The sequence below is a fragment of the Protopterus annectens genome, chromosome 1.part2 (assembly GCF_019279795.1).
Source record: "Protopterus annectens isolate FY-2018-M chromosome 1.part2, PAN1.0, whole genome shotgun sequence".
Taxonomy (NCBI): domain Eukaryota; kingdom Metazoa; phylum Chordata; order Ceratodontiformes; family Protopteridae; genus Protopterus; species Protopterus annectens.
Genome location: NC_056727.1, coordinates 213,816,409 through 213,841,533, shown reverse-complemented (window position 1 = coordinate 213,841,533; position 25,125 = coordinate 213,816,409). Strand labels below are relative to the sequence as shown.

Genomic DNA, 25,125 nt, shown 5'->3' with positions numbered 1-25,125 from the left:
AGTAAGAAACAGAGGTCCCTCATGAAATCATCCAAGGCTAACTTTGAAAGAAAAATAGCCAAGGATTCAAAAGATAACCACAAGGCCTTCTTCAGCTATGTTAAGAATCTAAGTGGCAACTCGCAGATATGCACTGAACTAGTGCAAAATAGCACAAAATATACTGAACCTACTGATATTGCCAACATCCTGGCAGATAGATTCAGTGCAAACTTCACCCCCTCTCACCTCCAAAAGGGCCCACAACAATACAGGTAAAGTGTACTGTCCCAAAAATTACAGACGCACAGGTGAAAACAACCCTTTCAAAAGCCAAAAACACAGCATAAATAGGACCAGATGGTGTCCCAGGCTGCGTCTTGCACGAACTACAGAATGAACTAACCCCCCCTCCCACCTAAACACACTGTTCAACCTCAGCCTCTCCACAGGCTACGTACCCGTAGAATGGTGCACAGCAACTGTTATTTCTCTCCACAAAGGAGGGGCCACAACTGACCCTGGTAACTATCGCCCCATAAGCCAAACTAGCCTGGTCTGCAAGGCTATGGAGCGCATCATCATAGAACTCATTAACAAAGACATTGGGAACCTCCAAACACTTGACCCGACCCAGTTCGGCTTTGTTAAGGGCAGATCATGCCTACTAAACCTGGTTGACTTCTTCAAGACAGTCATCAATGCCATAGACGAGAGAAAGGTGGTTCACACAGCCTACCTTGACCTTGCCAAGACTTTTGACACCATTCCCCACTCGGGTATTACAGAAAAACTCACCAGCCTGAACATAAACCCCTATGTCACGAGATGGGCTGCCAACTGGCTTACAGACAGAACTCGCACGGTAAGAATAGCGGGCTCCAGGTCCGACTCTAAACCATTCACAAGTGGTGTCCTGCAAGGCTCGGTCCTGGGACCCTACTGTTCAGCATATACTTCTCAGAAGTACAGGCAAACACAGGAGGACTATGGCTAACCAAGTTCGCCGATGACTGCAAACTGGGAGCCATAACTGACTCTCCAGCTGACACGGACATCCTCCAAAAGGGCCTCACTGAGACGGACACCTGGTGTCAAAGTCATGGCCTCAAGCTAAATGCCAAAAAATGCATAGTCATCCCGTTTGGGAAAAACAAAACACCCACAAATTACCACATAGGTGGCAGCCCCCTTAATACAGAAGCAGTAATAACAGATCTGGGGACCCAGGTAGATAGTAATCTCTCCTTTGACAATCATATTGCCAAAGTAGTTAGGAAATCCTTCTATGTGGCCCATCTAATTACTAAAGGGTTCACATCTAGAAATAAAGAGGTTATAGTGCCCCTCTACTCGTCACTCAGACCCATCATAGAGTACAATGCCCCATTTGGGATGTACCTCACAAGACACTTCCAACAGCTGGAAAGACCACAAAAGTACCTCACCAAGAGGATTACTGGTCTCAAACATATGTCCTATGCAGCCCGACTGAAAAACCTCCGGCTGTACTCAGTGGCATATCACTTACTCAGAGGTGATCTCTGCCTGACTTACAAAGCCATGTCCAACTCAGAATTAATAGACATGCTCCACATAAAGAACTCCAAGTCACTGCGAGCCATGCGCTCTAGTGAACTAAACCAAGCCACAACAATAAATAGAACATGCTGGAGGTATAGATTCCTGTCACAGAGATTCCCCATACTTTGGAACAAAATTCCAAATTACATCAGGCAGAGCCCCTCACTAACACTCTTCAAGAGAAACCTTGACAAGTGGATGGGTAACAGAAAATACACCCCTGGGATCACTTCATTGGCTCTGCTTGACAGAGAATCAGTTAATCAATGGGGCGACACACTCTGGCTAGGCTTATAAATGCCCTAGTACCTACCTATGAACCTATGTTGTCGTTGCCGTCTTTCGGCTTTTCTCGGTTAGGTGAACCTATGCGAGACATTATTCTATTCTGACAGCTCATATTATGCTGCGCTTTGCTTATATTGCCTTTCTTAACAATGTCACATCCAACTTTTGGCCTCGGGCTTTACACACATGTGAGAATGAGGTTTTCAACTCTGCGAACCCCTATGTTAAATATTCATAAATTTCCAGCCTAAGCCCCTGCTCCCAGTTACTGCAGTTATTCTGTAATAACTGGTTACCACAGCTTTCAACCAACCATGGACAAATCTCAATAGAATTAGGGACAAAAATCTGAACTAATAAGGGACAGTTTTAAAATTTTAGCATAATTAATTTAAGGCATTGATAGAATAAGAGAATGTGAATTAATATACATTTTGGAGTAAATACATCTATAATTATTGTCATCATTTGGCATGTGTAATTCACTAAGTTTTCTCCAAAAGTCACCAGTTGTAGTAAGGATTGAGAGGGCTAGAACTAAAATCTGAGTCAAAATAAGGTACGGGTAGGTCCCTGTAAATCAAGGACTACGGAGAGGTATGCTGGCTTCCAATATTAACGTTTCTACTCAGTTATTTATTTGAGTTACAGCATAGCAGCTGATAAACAGTTCCTTACTTTTTACTCTTGGTGGTATCTAAAAACCACTGGGGTGCAAGTTCATTCATTAAACGTTCATTACGAAGTCTTACCTCGTGTAATACTATAAACAAATTCAATAACACGTTTATTGTAAACAAACTGCCATTTGCTACCAATCATGTTTTCACAATGTTTCTAAAAAACAAACACGTTTGCGTTTTCTCACATTTTACCGACTACTATAAGAAAATAAGCGACGTGAATAATATTTAACAACACGGGGTAAATGAAACCCACGTTTGTGCCTGTATTTCGTAGTCAACGTGTGCGCTTGACGTATTTTATGGCACGTTGGGAATTGCAGTCTTCCGTGTTGCGGCCGGAGTACAGAATTCTCTCTGTTGCGTTTTAAACCGTGGCTGGTGACGTTGCTAGTAGTTGTGTATCGGTCAGTCAGCGACCCGGAGTGTGATATTTTCATTTCTTTGCTTGGATTGTTGTGTGTTTTTTTTTACTCGGATTTGATATCATTGCTTACTGGACGAGTTGCTACCGGTCTTTTGCTTTTTTGTGTTACAATTTATATAAATAAAAACTATGTACGTTGTTTGGGCACACATTTGATTTTGGGGTCACGACATGAACAAGGAACTTGCCACTTCCAGTGAGTATATCTTGTTTATGGTTATTGAGGGAGTTAGTGTTGTGCATGTTTCTGCCCATTTTTGTTTATAAAAAATTCCCGGTAAGCTAATGAAGGTTATATTACTTTGAGGGGTAACCCAATGAAGTGTTTCCTCTGACTCTCAACCAGTGAATTTGTCATGTTGTTTGGGGGACTAAATCATAGTCCCCGCATTAATATGATTTTGTTTCAGTTTCTCTAGTGTAAATTGCATTTCTCAGCAAATGGTTTGACATATTGTTGCCTGTTGTTTTTATTTTGATTCTGATAGCTGCAGTTTTGGACTAAATACATTGCAATGAGACGCATTAAGTGTTTGGCTTGAAGAATTCAGTTTCTACTTGTTGGGTTGAAGATGGTTTAACCAAGCACAGCAGGTGTTTGGAATGGGACCTGCTTCCGATTTCTCCCGCAGGTTCAAAGGAAACCTTTTTGAAACGGAATCCATCGGAGTAGTGTAGTGGGAACGTATTTGGGAATATAATGGGGATGCCGTTTACTGGACAGGACTTGTATGCCTAGCATACATTTTGATGAATGTGTAATTGAAAGGTTGGCACAGGGTCCACGGTGAATTTCCACTGGAAATTATATTGAACGCATCTATACTGGTTTTGAATTAGGGGGGGACTTCAGATGACTTGTGTAAATGGTCATACTGCAAGGGGGTGAGAGTAAACCGGTAAGAACATCGTCAGTATTTTTATTCGGACTGCAAGGGGATGAGGGAAAACATTGCTGGTAAGAACACCGTCAGCATGTTTGATCTGCAATAATGTTTGCTCTTATATTTACCAATGATCTAAATCTGGTTAGTGATTACCTAATATAGATGATCAGTATTATAAAGCATCATGATGAAAGTATTTTAATGCTTCTTCCTACGTTTTTGAAGGCCAGTGTATGAGATTGCCACCTTTGCATCTTTCTAGTTCCTGACCAATAAACCACACCCCTACATAACGAAAACACGCCCCTTACCTCTGGGTATCCATACGCCTTTTAGTGTTGTTAAATACCATATACAGTGACTACATGGGCAGCCTCCTATAATCTGGAGCCATAGGCAAAAGTGTTCCTTGGCATTCTCCATGCTACTGTCAACCAGGAATATGCCCCTGTGCTGTGCTGTCCTGTCCCCCCCCCCATCTTTGCATTCTCATACTACCCACAGTACTTTTTGTTTTATCACACTTTGTCTTGCATGTGTTGAAGGTAAGTAGGAAAAATGCCTTAAGTGGCCAAGACTGTTCTGCACATTAATACCTATATTGGAAGGTTTATAATGGGGCATCCAGCCCCTCAAAGCTATGGAGTTCTTAACATTACAAGGTGCATTTTAGTGATTTTTTGCCACAGCCTTCGATCCAGTGATGGCCTGAATAAAAAAAAATTATAACTAAAAAAAAAAACTTTTTTTTTTTTCTTTCACTGTAGAGACAAGTTATGTACAAGGCTTATTGCTAAAGGCTGACAACATATTACTACTCTATAAACTGACTAGCAGTTACCCATAAACTGAGAAAAATGCATACAAGGCATATCTGGGATAAGTGCCTTCTTACCTACCCCAATTAAAAGAGAGTTAATTTCTATTTATTCCTCCAGTGTTAAATTTGGATAAAAGTGTGAGGTCAAATGGCCATAGTCCCATATTTATTATTGCTGCTGTTCTACATTTATACAGGATGTCTCCTCAGCCCAAACCCCAAAAGACAATGCATTTTGTGTACCCCTTTAAATCAAAGTAAGGTGAAATTCAGTGAACAAGTAAGAGTACAGCAACTGATTGCTGATCTATGTACATACAGATATACGTACATAAAAAGCATCCCTACCCACTGGAGATAGTCACCTGTACGTACATTTAAAACACTCACAGTAATTCATTCCATAATTTTGCTCTTAGTCAGTACACTGCTTCTTGGTAATCCAACAACAGCATGTGTTAAGTTATAGCCTCCTTAATCCTCTCTATACTGTCCAGATACTTCCAGAAATAAACATAACATATTTTCACTTCTCTCAAATTATTCAGTGGTACATATCGCAGTTTATGCTCATCTCCTTTTTCTTTGCTCTCTTGCTGAGGAATTAAAGAAAACACTGGTAGTCAGCAGTACCCACCAGGCATACTGACATGAACAGAGATTCCATAGTTATTGCAAAAAAAATCATAGCTGTATGAACACCTGCTATGGCACAGTAATGCCAGTGATTTTGTCTTGTATTTCTGCTGTGTCCTTTGGAAAATGTTTATGTTAAAGTATATAAGATTAGTATTGGTGCCACCCAGTAAAAATTTCATACTACTTAATTGTTCAGCAAATGCATTTTTGAGAAAGAATACTCTGTTAATAATGCCAGCCATCTGAGTTGCATATCTATGCAAAATGCATTGTTCAGTTACCTTTATACATTAATTGGATTATCCATGGGCTTTGCTGACTTTTTTTTTTTTGCTTGGACTAATTCTTGAGCTAACAAGTTGAGAGCTAAGATCAAAAGAGCACAAGTCATTTCCTTTAAATCCTTCGCATTGTGTCCTTGACACTGGTCTGCTTTTTTGAACTGAGAAGCCTCTCAACCAGTCAGCAACAAGGAGAGGCAGAAGCAAGGTTGCCAGCAGTGTTCATTTGTTTTCTGCACTCATTTTCAGCATGGAAATATATTGATATTGTAAAGAGAAATTACTGAGCACTGAAAAAACATGGAATTTCTTAAATGGTGCTTCAAACACCAAAAGGATTGGAGCTTTTCCTCCGAAGACTGGAGAACGGGAGGAGGAGCTCCAATGTTCTGGTTGTTGTGAGATGGCAACTGTAAAAATACAGGTGCATTGCTTTTCTTTCAAAGTTAACAAATCTGCTAGCAACAGGTTTGAAGAATCAGTAAATATGTTAAATGCAACAGATAAGCAGATGTTTAAACATGTTTAAATATAATTTATTGTTTTGTCAGCTGGTATGTTTGTTGAAACCATTACACTAGATGTACATGGGTGTCCAGGAATTATATTGGGGAAAATGAGGACAAGAAAAAAAATGTGTGCACCATTTCCTGCAGTGTGTACTGTATACAATTTTCCTGAATTCAAATTTTGTTCATATTTATGATGATATTTATACAAAGTCCAAAAAGCAATTGTAATTTTAACACAGAGATCATAAGCTGCACCTGGATAATGTTTTCTTCAGAATGTTTTTCTCCCTGTAAAATTATTCTTTCTTTACCAGATATTATAAAGTAGTATTTAGTCTTGTGCAACCTCATCAGTGTTCAAGTTGAGTTTTGATGAAATCGCACCGTATTATCTATCTTTTTGGCTCTTGTTTGTTTTGTTTGTTTACTGGGAAAGACTGACTTGGAACGAAGACAGTTTTCAGCAGAGGCATGGGGAGAAACACTCCAGACGCATGTCTTTTATTACATGTCACACTTTAAGGAAGGTGTTTGTAGCCCCTTTTTTTTTCACCCTGCTGGGGTCTGTAAACTTAATGAATCTGAATATTCGCAGCTCTTGGAATGTGTGCTCTCTTTTACAGCTGCCTTAGTCTCCTTCTTCTGGAGCCATAAACCTGATGAAGTTTTGGGAATTCTGAGTGAAGAAAACTGATGGCATTAATATAATTAGAAACTAAATTTGTAGGCTTGAGGTCCCTGCCACAGAGTCCAAACTTTGCAAAAAAATAGTGTAAAAGCTGTTTTGAAGCCAAATAATTTTTTTTTCTTGGTATTTAAGATGTGGCAACTCGGACCACAGTGTGATTTATAAGGAAAGGTTCAGGGCACTGAATATTCCCAAACTAAGTAGTAATTTTAAGAATGGTCATTCAAAGTAAATGTAAAGAAAATTTTATATTTTAAGGACAGAGTATTTTGTGTAAAATGTAAAGCTCTTTTTTATGCCTATGGTATAGACAAACACATTTATATAAAGGAAAGCAAACTATATTAACATACTCACAGTTGCAAGCATTATATATTGCTTATATTTTTCTGTACAATTCCCATCAATCCAGTGTTACATAAATTGCTCAATTCCCACCTTCCCTTAATCCTTGCTCTTTCTGCAAAACATTACTCTGCATGTATTGTGCCCGCAATTTCCATTTTTCTATGCAATTTGCTCTTTGCTAGATAACACTTCCATTTTTTTTAGTCTCTGTTACATCATTCATTACTTCAAATATGGTTGGTTTAGACTTTCATTTCCATTTCCTAGTACCTGCTTTTTGGCAGCCACCAGAATAAACTTAAGACCATTATTCACTGCATCTTCTAGATGTTCATAGGCAGTTGCGTTTCTACTTGCATAGAACTTCAGAAATTTAGAAAATTAGCTCAGCGCTTTCTTATTCTAATATTTAGAAAAGGTCAAGCAGTCACCAAAGTTACCTTATTCACATGGTTTACAGTATGTATATCTTATATTTATAGTTCTAAAAATAGAGCTCTTCCTAATACCATTAAAGCTCACTCTGCTAGGTTGGTAGCCACATCTGCAGCCTTCCAGGCTAGGTTACCCTTGGATAATATCTGTGTTGCAGAAACATTGGTGAAACCTCATACCTTTATTTCTCATTACAAAGCAGATTTGCCCTCTAGGAGTAGAGCTTGTTTTGGTTCTATGGTTCTAAGGAATATTCTCCCATGACCCACCCAGGAATCGGGGTTGCTTGGGACGCGATCCCGTCAGTGAGATTAAAGGCGAGAGTGGCAACACAAGTTATGTACTTACCATAACGTTCCATGTGTGTTGTCCATCTCAACCTTTATTTTCACAACATACCCTCTAACTGTACTCCTGGGAGACCGAGTAGTAATAATTACAGGAATCTGTAGCCTCAGAAATAATGCTTTGGTTAATGTATATATAAAAGCAGTTTTGTTATGAGTTGTCAGGGGCAAATGAGATCTGTGGAAGTTAGGGAGTTGCATTATGGGTGTAAGGAAGGATGCCCAGTAGCTTTGCTGAAGACCTCATGGCCGAAACGGATCTGATAGGATCCAACCCATCAGTGAGAATAAAGGTTGAGATGGACAGCACACATGGAACGTTGTGGTAAATACATAGCTTCTTTTTTTGTCACATTTGGTAAGCGACTCTTGTTCAGTACAGCCAGTAACAAACTTCAAAATCATAATGTAGTCAGGAATTATGGGATCTGGATTGATAATGCATTCTTCTTTGATCACCATATAGCAGCAGTAGTCAGAAAATTATTTTGTTTAGCACAATTAATATGTTAAGTCATATCCTTAATTTAATGAATACAATGCTCTTTTCAGGATGCCCTTTCCTAGGTAAATTAAGCAACTAAAAAAGCCTTTGAGGTTCCTAACCAAGAAGATTGTTCGTATGTTGAAAAGGGTTGGACTTTAGAAGTTATTTGAAGTGTGTCTTAAAGGAAAACTCCACCCTCTCATATACAGTTTAACTAAATCGTTGGGTTTCTTTTCTACCTACAATATGGTTCCAGCATTTTGTATCTACCAGAAACCTGCTTGTAGTTTTATTGTAGTTTTTAAAACTTTTATTTCCTTGCATTGGAGTCAAAGGAAGGGAAAGCCCACCTACTTTTTTTTTTTCTTTTAAATTCAACTCGCATACTTTGGAGAGAAATGAGTCTCCACCTGCATGACATGTCATAGACGCAGTTAAATCTGTAGTTTTAAACAAAAATACTTTAAAAACTATAAACAAAGCAAAGAATTCAACTGGCATATACAAGCTTCTCGTGCTAAAAACGCTGGTTTCTTAAATGTTGATTAGTACTAATCTATGAACCTAAAAAATAATACACAAGGCACAGCAAAACACTGACTAAGCGCTTTCACCTCAACGGCGGGCATCATCAAAGACGTGTGCTTTCATTCAAACACACCTTAAATACTATACATCACTTCCTCTTTTCCATTGCCTTCAGAAATTTAACCCTTGCCATTCTTAAACATTTTCAATTCTGTTGATAATTTCAGTTAGGTCAAGGAATACAGACATAAAAAATGTATGAAATAAAAATAACGAAAATTTAAAACGTCACAAAACTGTAATGATATATATGTGTGTGTGTGTGTGTGTGTGTGTGTGTGTGTGTGTGTGTGTGTGTGTGTGTGTGTGTGTATATATATATATATATATATATATATATATATATATATAATGTTGTGGCTCAGTCTTGCAGAATTAGCAAAATCGCAATAAACAGTATTTTTAAAAAGAATATTTCTAAAAACGATAATTCCATAATGCTTACATGCATGTCTGTAGTTAACCCTGTCAGGTACTGCTGTCAATCAGGAACACAATAGCGGGTATAAAAAAAGACAGAAAGCTGTGGATTTCTTTCCACTGTTTTTATTGCAGAGGGGAGGAGAACTTAACACTCCCCATCATAGCAAAACAAAGCAATTAGATCGGTCAGGGGTTTAAAGGCAATTATCAACCCTTCTGACAAATTTACATAAGCAGCACACAGTATTGAAATTCTAAGCTTTCAATATTATTTATAATAGTTTTGTGTTAAGATAACTTGAGAGTAGTAGCAAAGATTTCTGTGACATTTAGAGAAAAGTCAGTAAATATTTTTTCTTGTAAAGTATAAATGCATTTACCGTTTTCATGCCCCCCACCCCCCCAACACACACAGGCCAGAACTGCAGAAAGAGAGTCAGGTGGCAACCTTGTCAACTAAGTGCACTGATACTGTTCATAAAAAGGTCTTTTATGCTTTGTGTGACATCCTTCCAGAGGGGGAATGCATATCTGGTACATGCAGATCCATTTTAAGAGATTCCCATTGACTGAGTCAGTCCTCGCATTGTCAGAGAGCGACCATAATATACAGCTGATTTACTTTAACATATATTTACTATGTTTCCTTGCATTAAGAACACTAAGAAAAGGAAATCAGAAGTACTTAGCTGTGTTTAAATGCACACACACACTCACTTTTGTACACATGTAGTTTATATACATACACATATACAGAAACACACACATATATAATATGTGTGTGTGCATACAATGAATTTATAATAAACAACATAGTATAGTTAAGCATTATTAATGTATACATTCTAGTAAATGTTGCTCAGTGATTTTTAGTTGGCCACTGTCACACATTGGCTATGTGTTCCACATGCAGTCTTGGTCAGTGTCTTTCTGTCAGTATTTTTTATTTGTATTCTTCCTCTTTCGGCTTTTCCCGGTTAAGGGCCGCAACAGCGTATCACCTGTCCGCTCATGATTGGCAGTGGAGTTTTACAGTGTCGAGCTGCCATCCCGGCACCCATCCTTCCACAGAAGGCACACACACATGTGCACACTCACGCCTGCGGCCAGTTTAGAGTGTCCAATCCACCTACAGCATGTCTTTGGGATGTGGGAGGAAACCAGAGCACCCGGAGGAAACATTTTTTTATTTGTATTGCTAAGTGCATTTAATAGTTATCTTTGCCAGTGTACCTTATGTTGTGGCCGAAAAGGGTCCTGGGACCAGTTCACTTCCTGGTTACCAAAGTATAAACATGAAATAGAAAAAAGAAGGGGGAACATGACAGAAATGCTTGAGGAACTAGTAAAGCACATTATAAGTCTGCATCATTCATGAGAGAAAAATCCTCCCACTGAAGGCATTAGGAAGTAGTAGACAGACTTAAGAGTCCTACTGCTTGTCACTTGTAAATGTACAGCAAGGATTATTACTCCAGTGAGGGTTGGAGAATTGGAGAATATTTGAGCAAGAGTACAATATTTTTATACAAGCGGCTTATTTAGACAAAGATGCATGCACCACAGCATTCATTTTGCTAAACCTAGCTGTGTGTCTGAGGCCATTGAAAGGGAGCATTCATTTGTGTATGCACCAGCAGTATATGAGGGAGAAGGTGAATATTGTTGTACAGGCTGAATGAAGGGAAAACCTTGAGTGTTTGAAGCGCATATTCAGGGAAATGTGTAACTACCAGACAAATATTACATTACAGAGGCATTTGTTTTACACAAGATCAAAAACCAGGGGAAACTTTTGCAGCTTGTATTATTGACCTGAGAAACCAAGCTAAAATTTGTCAGTTTGGTGATGAGTTAATAAAGACAGGCTCATGTGTGATATTGATAGTGCTGCTGTGAGAAAGATTTTGCTTCGTGACACTGATTTAACATTGAGTAAAGCCATAGAGATTTGTCAAATCCATGAAGTTTTAGAAAAAGACAAAATATGCTTGGAAGTGACGAATATGGTTTCAGCACGTTCCAGAGCAAATGTAAGTGGCATGCAACACATGGCAAACAGAAGTAAGCCTAAGCACATGGCAGCCTCAGCCCCTGCTGGCTCACCAGGAAAACCACGTAGTTTTCCAGCAAGTTCTAAGAAAGGAGCATGCTCAGTGCAGTACAAACTTGAATCAGCAAAACCAAGTTCATCTTTAACTGTTGCAATTGTAGTGCCAATCGTGAGTCTAAAAGAGAAATGCTTAGCATTTGGTCAGTAATGTCACAAGTGTAAAAAATGGAACCATTTGCAAACCCCACACAGTTATAAAGAAGGGTCACTCAAAAAAAGCTAATGGATCAAGTGGAGTTGTAGCAGTGTACTTTCTCTGTAGATGGTGTATCAGTAATTGGTGAAAGAGTTGATGCAGTGAATTTGTTGGCAAAGAATGAAGTGTTTTGTACTGTCCAGATCAATGGTAAATCTGCCGAGCTTAAAGTAGACACTGGTTCAAAGTGTAATGTTATATCAGCAGACACATTTGCTAAAGTGAGAACTTATGAGTAACTCTGTGTGGCCAGTAATGCAAAACTTGTTGCTTACGGTAGTGGAGAAATTCATACCGAAGGCTCGGTAATGCTTTCATGTTATTTGGCTAAGAACTGTTAACAACTTGTTATTCTCCGTAGTTCAAAGACCTGTGTAATCATTACTGGGTCTCGGACACAGTTTGAGAATGAATCTGCTTTCTTTTACCAAAGAATCTCATCATATAAGTGTATATTGTAGTTCCAGTTTTTCTGTATCTTTTTTTCTCAGAGTATGCTAATGTTTTCAATGACAAGTTGGGCAAACATCCAGTTGTGTATTCCATGAAGTTATACCCAGAGATCACTCCCATAGTCAGACCAGCAAGAAAAGTTCAGATAGCTATGCAGGATAAAGTCAAAGCTCAGTTGGATAAACTGTGTACAGCAAGGCGTAATTTGTCCAGTTACAGAACTAACTGAATGGGTGTCGTCCATGGTAGCAGCTCACAAAAAAAAAAATTGACCCAAAAGATCTGAACAAAGCATTGAAGAGGCAGCATCAGCCAGTGTGTACAGTCAAAGAGGTTGCAGCTCTGATACTGAATGCCACTGTTTTTTCTGTCTTGAATGCAAAAAGTTAATTTTGGCAAGTGATGCTTGATCGCAAATCCTCATTACTGACCACTTTCATTACCCCATTTGGCAGATACAGATTTCTAAAGATGCCATTTGGAATGAAGTCTGCAAGTGAAGTCTTCCAGTGTGCAATAGAGCATATTTTTTCAAGGTACACTTTTGCCATAATAGTACATTATTTATGGGTTAGAGGCAATGGTGAAGCAGAGCATGACCGAAATCTAGAGTTCTAGACAGAGCATGTGAAGTGAACTTAAAGCTCAATCCTCTGAAGTGTAAATTCAGACTACAAGAAGTTGCATATGTAGGTCATTTATTTACCAGCACTGGCTTGAGACCAGACCTGACCAAGCAAGCAGCTGTTCTTGAGATGTCAGCACCAGATAATAATCAAGCTCTACAGCATTTTCTAGGCATGGTCAACTATTTAGGCAAATTTATATCAGACAGCACCTTTAAGAGAGCTGACGTGCAAAAATGTTACATGGTCTTGGCTGGAATAGCACCAGAAGGCATTTGAAAGCTTTAAGCAGAAAATTGCCGCCCCACCTACATTAAGATACTATGATGTGAATAAACCAGCCACTTTCCTGTGATGCTTTAAAATTTGGTTTTGGCACAGTTATTCTTCAAGAAGGCAGACTGCATCTAGAACACTTACCCAAACTGAAATGTAATATGCTCAAATTGAGAGAGAATTTTTGGCAGTAGTATTTGCATGTCCAAAGTTTCATGATTTAAATCTATGGTCGAGCTGTTCAGATTGAAACTGATCACCAACCTCTAGTTACTATTCTAAAGAGGCCTACGCATTCAGCTCCAGCGATATTACAAAGAGTGCTGCTCAAATTAATGTTGGAGGGCCGTCAAAGCGATCTAGTGTACCACCTGAAGTGCAAAGCTATTTTCCTTAGAGATGAGATGTTGATGGAAAATGGCATTATTTTGAAAGGTTGTAAAATTGTTGTTCCTGCTTTCTTACAACATAAATGTATTCAGATTTTGTGTAGTGGTCGCCCAGGTTCTATATCTACTAAGAGAAGGGCGAGAGAACTAGTATTTTTACCTTCATTACTGAAAGACATTGATAAAATACTTTTTCTTCGTGTTCAGTATGCAGAGTACTAAACCGCATTTGCAAAAAGAACCTCTTCATCTAAGTCAAGTTCCTGAACTACCTTGGTCAACAAGTAGCCACTGATATATTTGAGTGGAACAATCAGCATTACTTAGTATTGGTAAACTCTTATTTGAACTGGTTTGAGATTGATCTACTACCTAATCTAACCTCCACAACTGTTATTACTAAGTTGAAATGTCATCTAACCTCCACAACTGTTATTACTAAGTTGAAATGTCATTTCTCAGTCCATGGTAGTCCACGCGGTTATTTCTGACAATGGTACTCAATTCATTAGTCAGTCATTTCATCGTGCAAGAGAATGGGACCTTGTACGTGCTACTAGCAGTCCTGAATATCCACAGTCAAATGGACCTGCTGAACATGCAGTGCAGAGTGCAAAGCAATTACTTGAAAGGTCAAAGTGTGACTATACTGATGTCTTTTTGAATTTACTTAATCTCAGAAACATACTCTATGATGATATACTTGGCTCACCTGCTCAAAGACTTCTATCCAGGCAAACCAGAACAATGCTGCCTGTTAGTTCCAGTTTATTGAGGCCTAAAACTAAGAACAACAGAACCATCAAAGCCCAGTTATTCAAGAAGCGTTCTATCTAGAAGTCCAGTTATGATAAATCGAGCAGATTTCTTCGTCCGTTAAAAAGAGAGATGGTGAGGATACAAACAGTGAAAGGTTTTGACCGGATTGGTCAAGTTACAGGTACATGTACCGAGACGAGATCCTACATCATAGAATCTGAGGGTGTGGAGTACAGGAGAAATCTCAGACATCTTCTTCCTGTACCAGAATCTTTATCGCAGCATTGTTCCTGTGATACAGGTTCTAGATCTCAGAGCAAGTCAGACATTGTTCCTGTCTCGGAACGTGTCTTAACCTCTACTTCCATTCCCGAGGAAGTTCCAGATATTCCCAAGGTTGAACATTCAGCAGAGAAAGTTCCAGTTGCTAAATCTAATTCTGAATTTTATGTCTCACGATTTGGTTGTATTTCCAGACCTAATTTGAAAGGCACAGCGACATGGACATAACTGTAGTTATGTACCTAGTTTTGGATAGTTGCATGACAAAGATCTATTTGTATTATTTGCATCCCAAATAAGATTCATAGCACTGCATGATCTGTTTCTCAGAGGGAGGATGTCGAACAATGTGCTGTATCTTTAAGAAGCATGTCAAGGACTGAATGTGCACTTATAAGTAGCAGGCACATGCTATACCCAGTGCCATTTTGAGAGTGCAGCCAGAGAGTGAGCATGTATGAATGCAATAGCTAGTTTGTATATAAGGTACCCAAGTTAGTCACTAAGCTTCTGTCGTGATGTCTTTGTACATAATAAAGCTGCTTGAACAGAACCCACAAAGACTCGTCTGTTGTATCCTGATTAGATGAGCGACACTACCCACCTAGCTAAAGGTTACTGCAGAAGTGGATTGTAATGAACACAGTACAATTGTGTAAGTTGTACTCGCTGTAACAGTAGATGCTAGATTAAATTACACTTGGTGTGTACTCACTGCAACAGTGGATGGTAGATTAAATCGCACTTGGTGTGGCCACACCTACCATCAATCCCTCTGTTTTTGCATATAGTTGGCTTAGTTAAAGTTATGTGCTCCTAACTTTACTGTGTTTTCAGGACACTGTCCTCCCTTTCTTAATTGGCAAGAAAGTCCTGAAAGATTTTTGTTCCTAGGCTGCAGTCCTCTGACTTAAGAGCTTGAGATAACAGCAACTTTGGCGTACATGTAGAGCGATCCAAAAGCTTTGGAAGATTAGCCAGCTGTTAAATTCTTTGCAAGGTCTAACCCATTTAACTAAAGGCTACTGCAGCAGCGATTTAAGCAAATATCTGCTATTATGGTAAGTGCAACTTGTACTACTGTACTTTTTCAAAAAGTCCTGTCGTGAAAATGTCTGAATATGTAGCATCTCTTCTGGTTTGCAGAGTCCATATTACTGCACTTTAAATTTACTGAATCCACTGCTGTTCTAAAAATGCATCATTGCTAAAGTGTAGGTGCTTTATCATTTTTTTTGTCAGTAAAGTTAAGCAGTACAGCATTGTGCATTGCTACATCAGTGTTTGGTTCTCCAGTTCCTTTGCAGGCTGGGGTGCATTTGTGTGGAGTTTCTGTGCCCATTTTGTGTTCCAGTAAGTTTTTACTGGATGCTGTATTCTTACACATCCCAAAGTCATGCTGTAGGTGGATTTGCAATTTCCAGAATAAACGTGTGTGTGTGTGTCCATATATGCTGTGATGAGACAGCATCCCATCCAAGATTATTTCTCTGCCTTTCACCCACTGAGTGTCAAGATAGGCTGTAGCTTCTATGCAGCCTTTGAACAGGATTAAACTGGTATTACAGAATGACTGAGTAGACTTGTTTCAGATTCATTATGAAGTTGTACTTAGGTTGCTGTTTTCACTCTTCCAAGTTAAGAAATACTGAAGTATTGCTCCTTGGGTATGGGAACAGGAAATTGAGCATAGGATGTTAAAGGACTTGTTGCACATTATTTCTGAAAGAAAATATAATTTTTGTGGTATTCACTTGTCTCTTCCTCACGTGCAGTAACATCAAGCTGCAGTTAATTTTTTCTTTTACAATGAACAGCAAGGCATTGCACGTCAGCCCCCCCCCGACTACATCATTCTACTTTCCTTTTCAGCTTGCAAAAGGCGTGTAAAGTAGCAAATGCAAGTTAACTCAGCAGTATATTTTTGTTATTAATTGGTAACTGAGCTTGCATTTCTAGTTAAAATGCTTCTTCGCAAGGGTTGCATCTTCTTCTCAGTTAATCGTTTGTAAAAGCAACGCCATCAGTTCAAGCTAAGGAAATGCCCATGACTGCAACATCTTCCCCCCTCCCCGCCGCCCCACTTTAATATATATATATATATTTTTTTTTGTTAGACTGTTTAATTTTGGGTTGGGAATGAGTTTGCATGTCCCCAATTAATAACTAAGCATCTTTAGTCTATAATTAGCAGTTTATGTAATTTTAAATGGGTCTCTCTCTACCATTACTTGTGCTAAAGTTGCCTGCATAGGGTGATTGTTTCTTTGCCCTTTACATGTTTTCTTGTTGTTTTCTGTAATTCTTTTCCTTTTAACACCTTTCCGCTCACCCTCCTTGCAGTGCTAAGTCAGTCCGGCCAATGATTTTGCATATACTTACTATTGACCTGAGATTACAGTACTCCCTTTTTCCACACACACACTCACCCCCCCCCCTTTATTTCTGTGACTGTCACTTGTCTTTTACTCACAGCTGGTAAGTTGTTGCTGTTCCAATTCCAGCTAGAATTACTGACTGTTATTTTCACGTAATGTGCATGAATATTTATTTTGTGGGACATTATTTTCAGTAATTAGATGGATGCTGTTATGACACTAAGTATTGTACTAGCCCTTTCACTCCAGATAGTGTTGGAATGCATTGCAGGTGCTGCTTGCAATTGGGATCCCTGTCAAGGGCAGTCTGACGTCCGTTCAGTATACCAAAGTCTTTACGTTGCTAAGGGTACACAGTAGGTCACACATATGCATTCTGTTTAAAGCATAGGGCATAAAAGTGATGTCTGGATGTACCATCCTCAGAACTGAGAGCTCCAGTAGGAATGTCAGTCCATGGATAAGAGACGTAACTAGCACATCCAGAAGGGAAAAGAACCAGGGGGAGGAGGGAATGAGTAAGTACTGCAACACTGAAGAGAAGGACATCTGCTATTGTAGTAAGATTTTTACATAACTGTACTATGTCCTACCATTTGATGATTGGATGGGAGAAAGGAAATTCACCCCATGGATCACGTCCGTTGCCGTGCTAGACAGGGGTCCTGGGAAGTAAATAGTGTGGGAAGAAATAGCCAGGGAATTATGGCTAGGCTTCTATAGGCCCTAGGGCCAATAGCCTAGTACCAACCTATGAACCTATTTCACTGTTGCAGTATTCTTTACAGTAGGGTGAGTGCAAAAGCTATGGAAGAAGAGAGGGAGGTGGAACCAGCAGAGCCCTCTAGGAGCCCATGAGGAATGGCCCTAGCAAAACCAGCTTTAGCCGTGGATATCGGATTCAACTTCTAGTGTTTGGTAAAAGTATGCACAAAAGTCCAGGTAGATGCTGTAAGAATAGAGTTAGTATCTAAACCCTTGGAAAAAAGCACCAGAAGAGGCCCAAACCATAGTAGAATGAGCCTTAAACGAAGGAGAAAGGCTGTTGCCATGAAAAGGAATAACAAAAAGAAATAGCTTTAGATATCCAAGAAGAAATAGTTTGCTTGGAAACAGCCAATCCTAAAGATCTGGGATGAAAGGAAACAAAAAGCTGATCAGATTTGCAAAAAATCTGTCTTATCCAAATAAAATCTGAGTTGTCTATGCACATCCAAAGTATGCAAAACCTTCTCACTATTAGATTGCAGAGAAGATTAAAAAGTGGACAAATGAACAGACTAAGAGATGACTCATTCACCACTTTGGGTGTAAAAGAAGGATCAGTACGAAAGGACACCTCTCATTATGGAAAACTGTAAAAAAGGAGGAACAGCCATAAGGGCTTGAAGTTCAAACACCCATCAGGAGAAGTAAGGGCCAACAGAAGAACAGTCTTCCAGGAACAATGCTGCAAGGAAGCTGAAGCTGCAGCCTCAAAAGGATCCTACCTGTTTTGTACAAGGAAGATTGGATATGCTGTATAGATTTTCAGGATTCATACTGTCACATCAAAGTAGACTGACTGACTATCCAGAAGACATCTTCACTTTCAGCTCTGAGCCAGTCATTACCAATTCAGAGCTCTGCCCTTTGGACTTGTCATAGCCACCAGGGTGTTTACCAAATGCATGGCAGTAGTGGCAGCTCATTTTTGGCTGAAGAGATTCCTCCTCCCCACTCCTTCCAAGCATCTGCTACAGCAGGCCAGGGACTACTTGCTCCATATGTGCAAAAGTTTGGGAATTACAATAAATCTTGCCAAATCAAAACTTATGTCAGTTCAGAGCCTTGAATTCATTGATTCAGTTTTGGATACAACATCACAGGTAACATCTTTGCCTCCTCACCTTGTTACATCTATCAGAAACCAGGTTCAGACTAGTCTTACCCACCCATCTCATCAGGCAAGGTTCCTACATCAAGCAGTAGGTTCAGTGGCAGCAGCAATAGGTCTACTTCCTCTAGCACAGTTCTTTATGTGAATTCTCCAATGGAATCTAGCTGTACAGTGATCCATTCTGTATCAGTCCCTGTCCTTTCAAGTAAAGCTCATCCCAGTTTGCAAGCAACACAATCACTGGTGGATACAATCTGATCTTTTTCTGGGTAGACCCTTTGTTTTACCAAACCCAGTAGCCACAGTGACCATGGACGCTTTTCAACTAGAGTGCGGGGTATTTCTTGGAAGAACTGTCCAAGGCATGTGGTCCCCCCAAGAGACCAAGATGCATATCAATGTCTACAGATGAGAACAGTCCTGTTAGTGTTGCAGGCTTTTCAAGATGCCCTTCTCTTGGGGACTTTTGTATTTCAGACTGAGAACATGTCTGTAGTCTGGTACATCACCAAGCAAGGAGGAAATCTATCTTATACCCTTTGTGGAATGGCCATGAGGGTTTGGGAACGGGCGATCTGTTAGACTTTCTAATTGCAACGCACATTCCATGGAAGATCAGTGTGCTTGCGGAACAACTAAGCAGAGCCATTTGATGCCTCACGAGTGGCTTGGTCAGTCAGTAGAGGAGATGATCCTATGACGTTGGGGCTGACCTTGCTGTGACCTATTTGCCACCCCCCTCAACAACAAGTACTTTGCTCTTATCCCCCTCAGGGGAATTACCAAGAGACTATCTGATGCATCCTTGGCCCTCGGGACTCTATGTTTACCCTTCTATGCCCTTAATTCCCAAATTTCTACAGAAAGGAAGACTGTTGAAGAGCTCAGTAATCCTCATTGCCCCCTTCTGGCCTCAGCAATTATGGTTATCCTTTCTACGGTCTCACCTTTGTTGTTTATCATGGGTACTGGAGCCTGCTCATTATCTAAACCTCCACAAGCTCATTCAACCAGATCCATGGCTACTTCATCTGCCTTTTGGTCAAGAACTTCGATTGATGATATTTGTGCTGCAGTTGCATGGTCCAAGACTCTTACCTTTTGTTTCTCATTGCAAATTGGATATAATTTCCAGAAACAGAGCTGCCTTTGGTTCGGTAGTACTCCAAAATATCCTTCCATGAGGGCCACTTAAGATCAGTGTAGGTGGGGGACTCTGTCTCATACATTGAGGAAGAATGAAAAGGACAAAATCAGATGTACTCGCCATAACTAGGCATCTGTGTTGTCTATTTTCATTTTTCTTCAGCACCCCTCCCATCCACCCCCTATCTTTGTTTTTTCTTCTGGAAGGGCTTATTGAACTGTGTTTAGAACCTACATTTCCAGATCTGAGCCCTGTCTTTTTTTTTTTTTTTCTTTCGGCCTATACCAGTTTCTCTCTAACTATTGGGAAATAGGGCAGCAAATTCAGTCTGAGGCAGTGATGATGGAGTAGGGCATTATGGATAAGAGGAGGAGCTCAAGAGCTGGATCTGAAGTCTTGTATATGTGAGTCTGATCCAAACCCATATGTTGAGGAAGAATGAAAATGGACAACACAGATGCCTAGTTATGGTGAATACCTAACTTTTAGTTTTACCCAGTTGGACTTTTCATGGTCAACAGAGACAAATAAGTAAATAGTTGAGTTATTCTCTGTATGTCATTGATTGGACATCATGGGAAAATGTTGGGCAGTATCAGTAACATGCTTACATGATTTTGGAAAGTTACTTTTAATAATGGTGGCAGAGGAAAAAATGTGTTTTGTTCGCACATTATTTTCCTACCTTAACTGTAGTGATGGGTACACTTCCTTTTTAAAACAGTTGATGGGTAATGGTGATTGCCTCCTTGGTTGTTTTAGTGGAAGGGATTAACCTCTTCCATACCATTAATACAGATATCAACTTAGAAAGATTACATTTCACAACCTAGATGTCATATTATGCTTAGAAAATCAACGGATCATTATTGTCCTTTAGTTTTCATATACAGGTCAGATATATTTTTTTATCAACCAGAGGAGAAGTTGTGGACAATAAAAGATTTGAAGGATTTTTGTCTGAGGGGAAGTGAGCAAGGGTCAAGTTGGATAAGTTGCCCTTTTTAATAGGACAGAGTGGTTTAGGCTTACCTGATTTGAAGAGAGACTTTAGAGCTACAGTACAGTTAAGCAAGGTTCTTGCATATAACAGAAGCAGAAAGTTATAATTCAAAGTGGAAAGGGATGATGATGAGTGGAGGAGAGATTCAAGCAATAAGGAAAGGGTGGGATTTTGTTTGCAGATCCTTAAGGAGAACTGCAGCCATACAGAATATGATACACAAGAATGGAGAAAGAAGGTTTTGCTGATGGGGTGACCAGAATTTAAAGGTACACAGAATAGTCAAGAGGCTGCTGGAATTTACTGTAGAAAACTGCCAATGGGACCAGTATATTGGGAGCAAATAACTAGAAAGAGAATGGGAAGAGGCCAAGAAGATATTTGGTATATAGTCTTCCCTATCAGGGATTGATGCCAGAGTGTAGGCAAAGAAATATGGTAGGGGAATTCTAAGTGAAAGACCTCTTCTAGTAGAGCTTTCAGTTGAATCTAGAAGAAAAACTGCTGTTTAAAAAAAATTATTAGTAGGGCATATAAAATATTGCATGATAAGAATCGATCAGAGGAGGTTAGCAAAGACGTGGGAGAGAGATTGGATAAGGAATTCACAAGGAAACAATGGAAGGATGTATGTATGGCTCCCAAATATGCAACAAAGTGTAGAAGATGTAGGATTTTTGCTTGGAAGTACTTTTACACCCCAAGCAGACTCCAGAAGAATTTTTCCTCGGGTGGATGGCAAATGCTGGGTGTGTGATGGGGAAGAAAGAGGTAACTGGGAACTTTTATTTTTTGGGAGTGTAATGAGGTGGCAGACTGTAAAAATTCCCTGCAGAGCACTCCGTCAGAAATATTGGCTGAGCAAATGGGTGTGCGTAAGGAAATTTATTTTTTGAGCTGGTGATACAGGATCTGAATTGCCTAGACATACTAAGGCTTTAAGTTTAATTCTGGTTGCTGCCAAAAAAGCAATTACTAGAAAATGGAACTCAGTCTAAACCAACTGTATTTGAAGTGTTGAATATTGTAACAGAGATAAAATAACTGGAAGTGGGATCTTTAGAAAAGGGATTGGAGCCAATTACATAGAAAAATAGAAATTGTGGGAGCAATACATGCTGAATAATGTCTTGGAGGAGTGAGGTTTAAGGGAAGGCAAGAATCGAGAAATGAATATACTGTTGGATTGATAATTTATATAAGAATATATGTGATGTAGAATGTTAATAGCTGAGAATGTTAATATAGTTTTTTTACATAAATGTATGTTTGCCAGTGTCCTAATTAATTGAAGATGTTAAAAAAAAAAACACGTAACTGACTGTGATTAGACACTCAACATTTCTAAAGGGAACGTTTAATGCAAAAATGAGATCACAAAATAAACTGATTCTTCTCAGCACAACTCAGTCACCAACAATGATACATCAACCTGAAACCCTTAGCAAAAATACAGTATAACGAAGTGCGTCCAAATTAAAAAAAAACAATTTGGAAGTACACTTTCTGCACACAGGAAAACACTGGCAATCATGTCATCACATGAACAGAATTGGAGATTTTTCAGTGTTTTTAACCTTATATTTGCACCATGGCATGTGGTGCATAAACTGCCAAACAGTACCTCTGCACATTAGGAAACATTTTCTGCTGCTCTTTTATAAGAAGGTCACTTTTTAAAAACCTGTTTTTTGTACATTGATGTCGCTGAAGAAAATAGTGAACTTCAATCTTGGTTGCATCAGTGTAGGAAAAATGTGTGTTCTACCCATAGACTTTAAAGGGTGCACATCATTTTGTGAGCAAAGGTGCCCCATTAAAGTCTCTGAACACAGTAATGTCATGGTGGAAAAGACTAAATTGATTTGGGACACGGTTTAATAGAAACAGTCCAAATAAAGACTGAGAAGGAAAGTGGTGTTGCTGTACTTGACTTATCAGATGCCATGATGTGTATGGAAAGGTTGGAAAAATAATTAAAAAAAACAAGTTACTTTATGTATTTTTTTTCCCTTAAGTTTATGTAAAGCCACCAAAGTGATGCACATTTATTATATGGATTCTGTAATCCCCACTACTGCCGCTCTGCATGAACAGTATGGTTTTCATAAATGTAAACACTTGAGTAAGCTAAAGGCAGAGAAAGAAAAAAATGAATAAAGATGATACTGTAATTGATGGAAAATATTAGTAAGAAAACCTTATTTCTATAATTGCTAAAAATGCAGAATAATACAGTTTGTTCTGCTCGTTGATGAGACTTCAAGGATAAAAGGCAGAGGCGAGATAAAAGTACAGAACTGTTCAGATTTAATTAAATTGAACAGTGAATGCATGCACCTCCGCTGTGTTTGTCATTTATAAATTTATAACTGGGTATAGAGATATATATTTATAAATAAAATACGTGTGTATGTATGTACGCATATATACAGTGGATATAAAAAGTGTACACACCCCTGTTAAAATGCCACGTTTTTGTAATATAAAAAAATGAGACCACAATAAATCATTTCAGAACTTTTCCCACCTTTAATGTGACCTATAACCTGTACAATTCAATTGAAAAACAAATCTGTTAGAGGAAAAAATATAAAAAATAAAACATGTACAATAAGCTGGTTGGATAAGTATGCACACCCTTAAACTAATACTTTGTTGAAACACCTTTTGATTTAATTACAGCATTCCGTCTTCTTGGGTACACACCTGCCATCAATTAAAGAGACTCTAATTAATCCCAAATAAAGTTAAGCTGTCCTAGTAGTATTTTCCTGACATTTACTCAGTTGCCTGCTGCAGCAAAAGCCATGGTTCGCAGAGAGCTTACAAAGCCTCAAAGGGATCTCATTGTTGAAAGAAATCAGTCGGGGGAAGAATACAAAACATTTCCACAGCGTTGGATATACCATGGAACACAGTGAAGGCAGTCATGAGAAAGTGTAGACAATATGGGACAACAGTGACGTTGCAAAGAACTGGATGTCCCTCCAAAATTGATGAAAAGACCAGACGAAAGCTGGTCAGGGAGGGTGTCAAGAGACCTACAGCAACACTGAGAGATGCAGGAATTTCTGGCAAGTACTGGTTGTGTACTACACATGACAATCTCTCGAATTCTCCATATGTCTGGACTGTGGGGAAGGGTTGCAAGACGGAAGCCTTTTCTTACACAGAAAAACACCCAGGCCCTGCTAAGATTTGCAAAACAATACATCGTCTCCCAAAAGCATGTGGGAAAATGTCTTATGGTCTGATGAGACCAAGGTTTAACTTTTTGGCCACAATTCCAAAAGGTATGTTTGGCACCAAAACAACACTTCGCATCACCAAAAGAACACCATCCCCACGCTGAAGCATGGTGGTGGCAGTATTGTGCCTTGAAGATGCTTTTCTTCAGCTGGAACTGGGGCTGTAGTCAAGGTGGAGGAAATTATGAACAGTTCCAAGTACCAGTCACTTTTGGCCCAAAACCTTCAGGCATCTGCTAGAAAGCTGAAGATGAAGAGGAATTTCGTATTTCAACATAGCAGTGACCCCAAGCATGCATCCAAATTAACAAAATAATGGCTTCACCAGAAGAAAATATAAAGTTTTGGAATAGCCCAGCCAGAGCCCAGACTTAAATCCAATAGAAAATCTGTGGGGTGACCTGAAAAGGGCTGTGCACAAGAGATGCCCTCGCAATCTGACAGATTTGGAGTGCTTTTGCAAGGAAGAGTGGACAAATATTGCTAAATCAAGATGTGCCCTGCTGATAAGACTCCTACCCAAGAAGACTGAATGCTGTAATTAAATCAAAAAGTGCTTCAACAAAGTATTAGTTTGAGGGTGTGCACACTTGTGCAACCAGGCTACTGTATGTTTATGTTTTATATTTTTCCCCTTAAAGATTTGTTTGTTTTTCAATTGAATTATACAGATTGTAGGTCATATTAAAGGTGGGAAAAGTTTTGAAATGATTCATTGTGGTCTCATTTTATCACAAAAACGGGTGTGCACACTTTCAATATCCTGTGTGTGTGTGTGTGTGTGTGTGTGTAAATAAATATATACATGTGTGTGTGCATACGTGTGTGTGTGTGTGTGTGTGTGTGTGTGCATACGTGTGTGTGTGCATACGTGTGTGTGTGTGTGTGTGCATACGTGTGTGTGTGTGCATACGTGTGTGTGTGCATACGTGTGTGTGTGCATACGTGTGTGTGCAT

General features: G+C 39.2%; 1 protein-coding gene across 1 annotated transcript in view; it reads left to right on the top strand.

Moving 5' to 3' along the window:
* The first annotated feature begins 2,831 nt into the window (after window positions 1-2,831).
* The window catches only part of VPS54 (VPS54 subunit of GARP complex), a 1,876,392-nt gene continuing 1,854,098 nt past the window's right edge, over window positions 2,832-25,125 (top strand). Inside the window, exon 1 of the mRNA XM_044055553.1 lies at window positions 2,832-3,157. The gene's annotated coding sequence lies outside the window, so the exon portion shown is untranslated. The remainder of the gene's footprint in view (window positions 3,158-25,125) is intronic.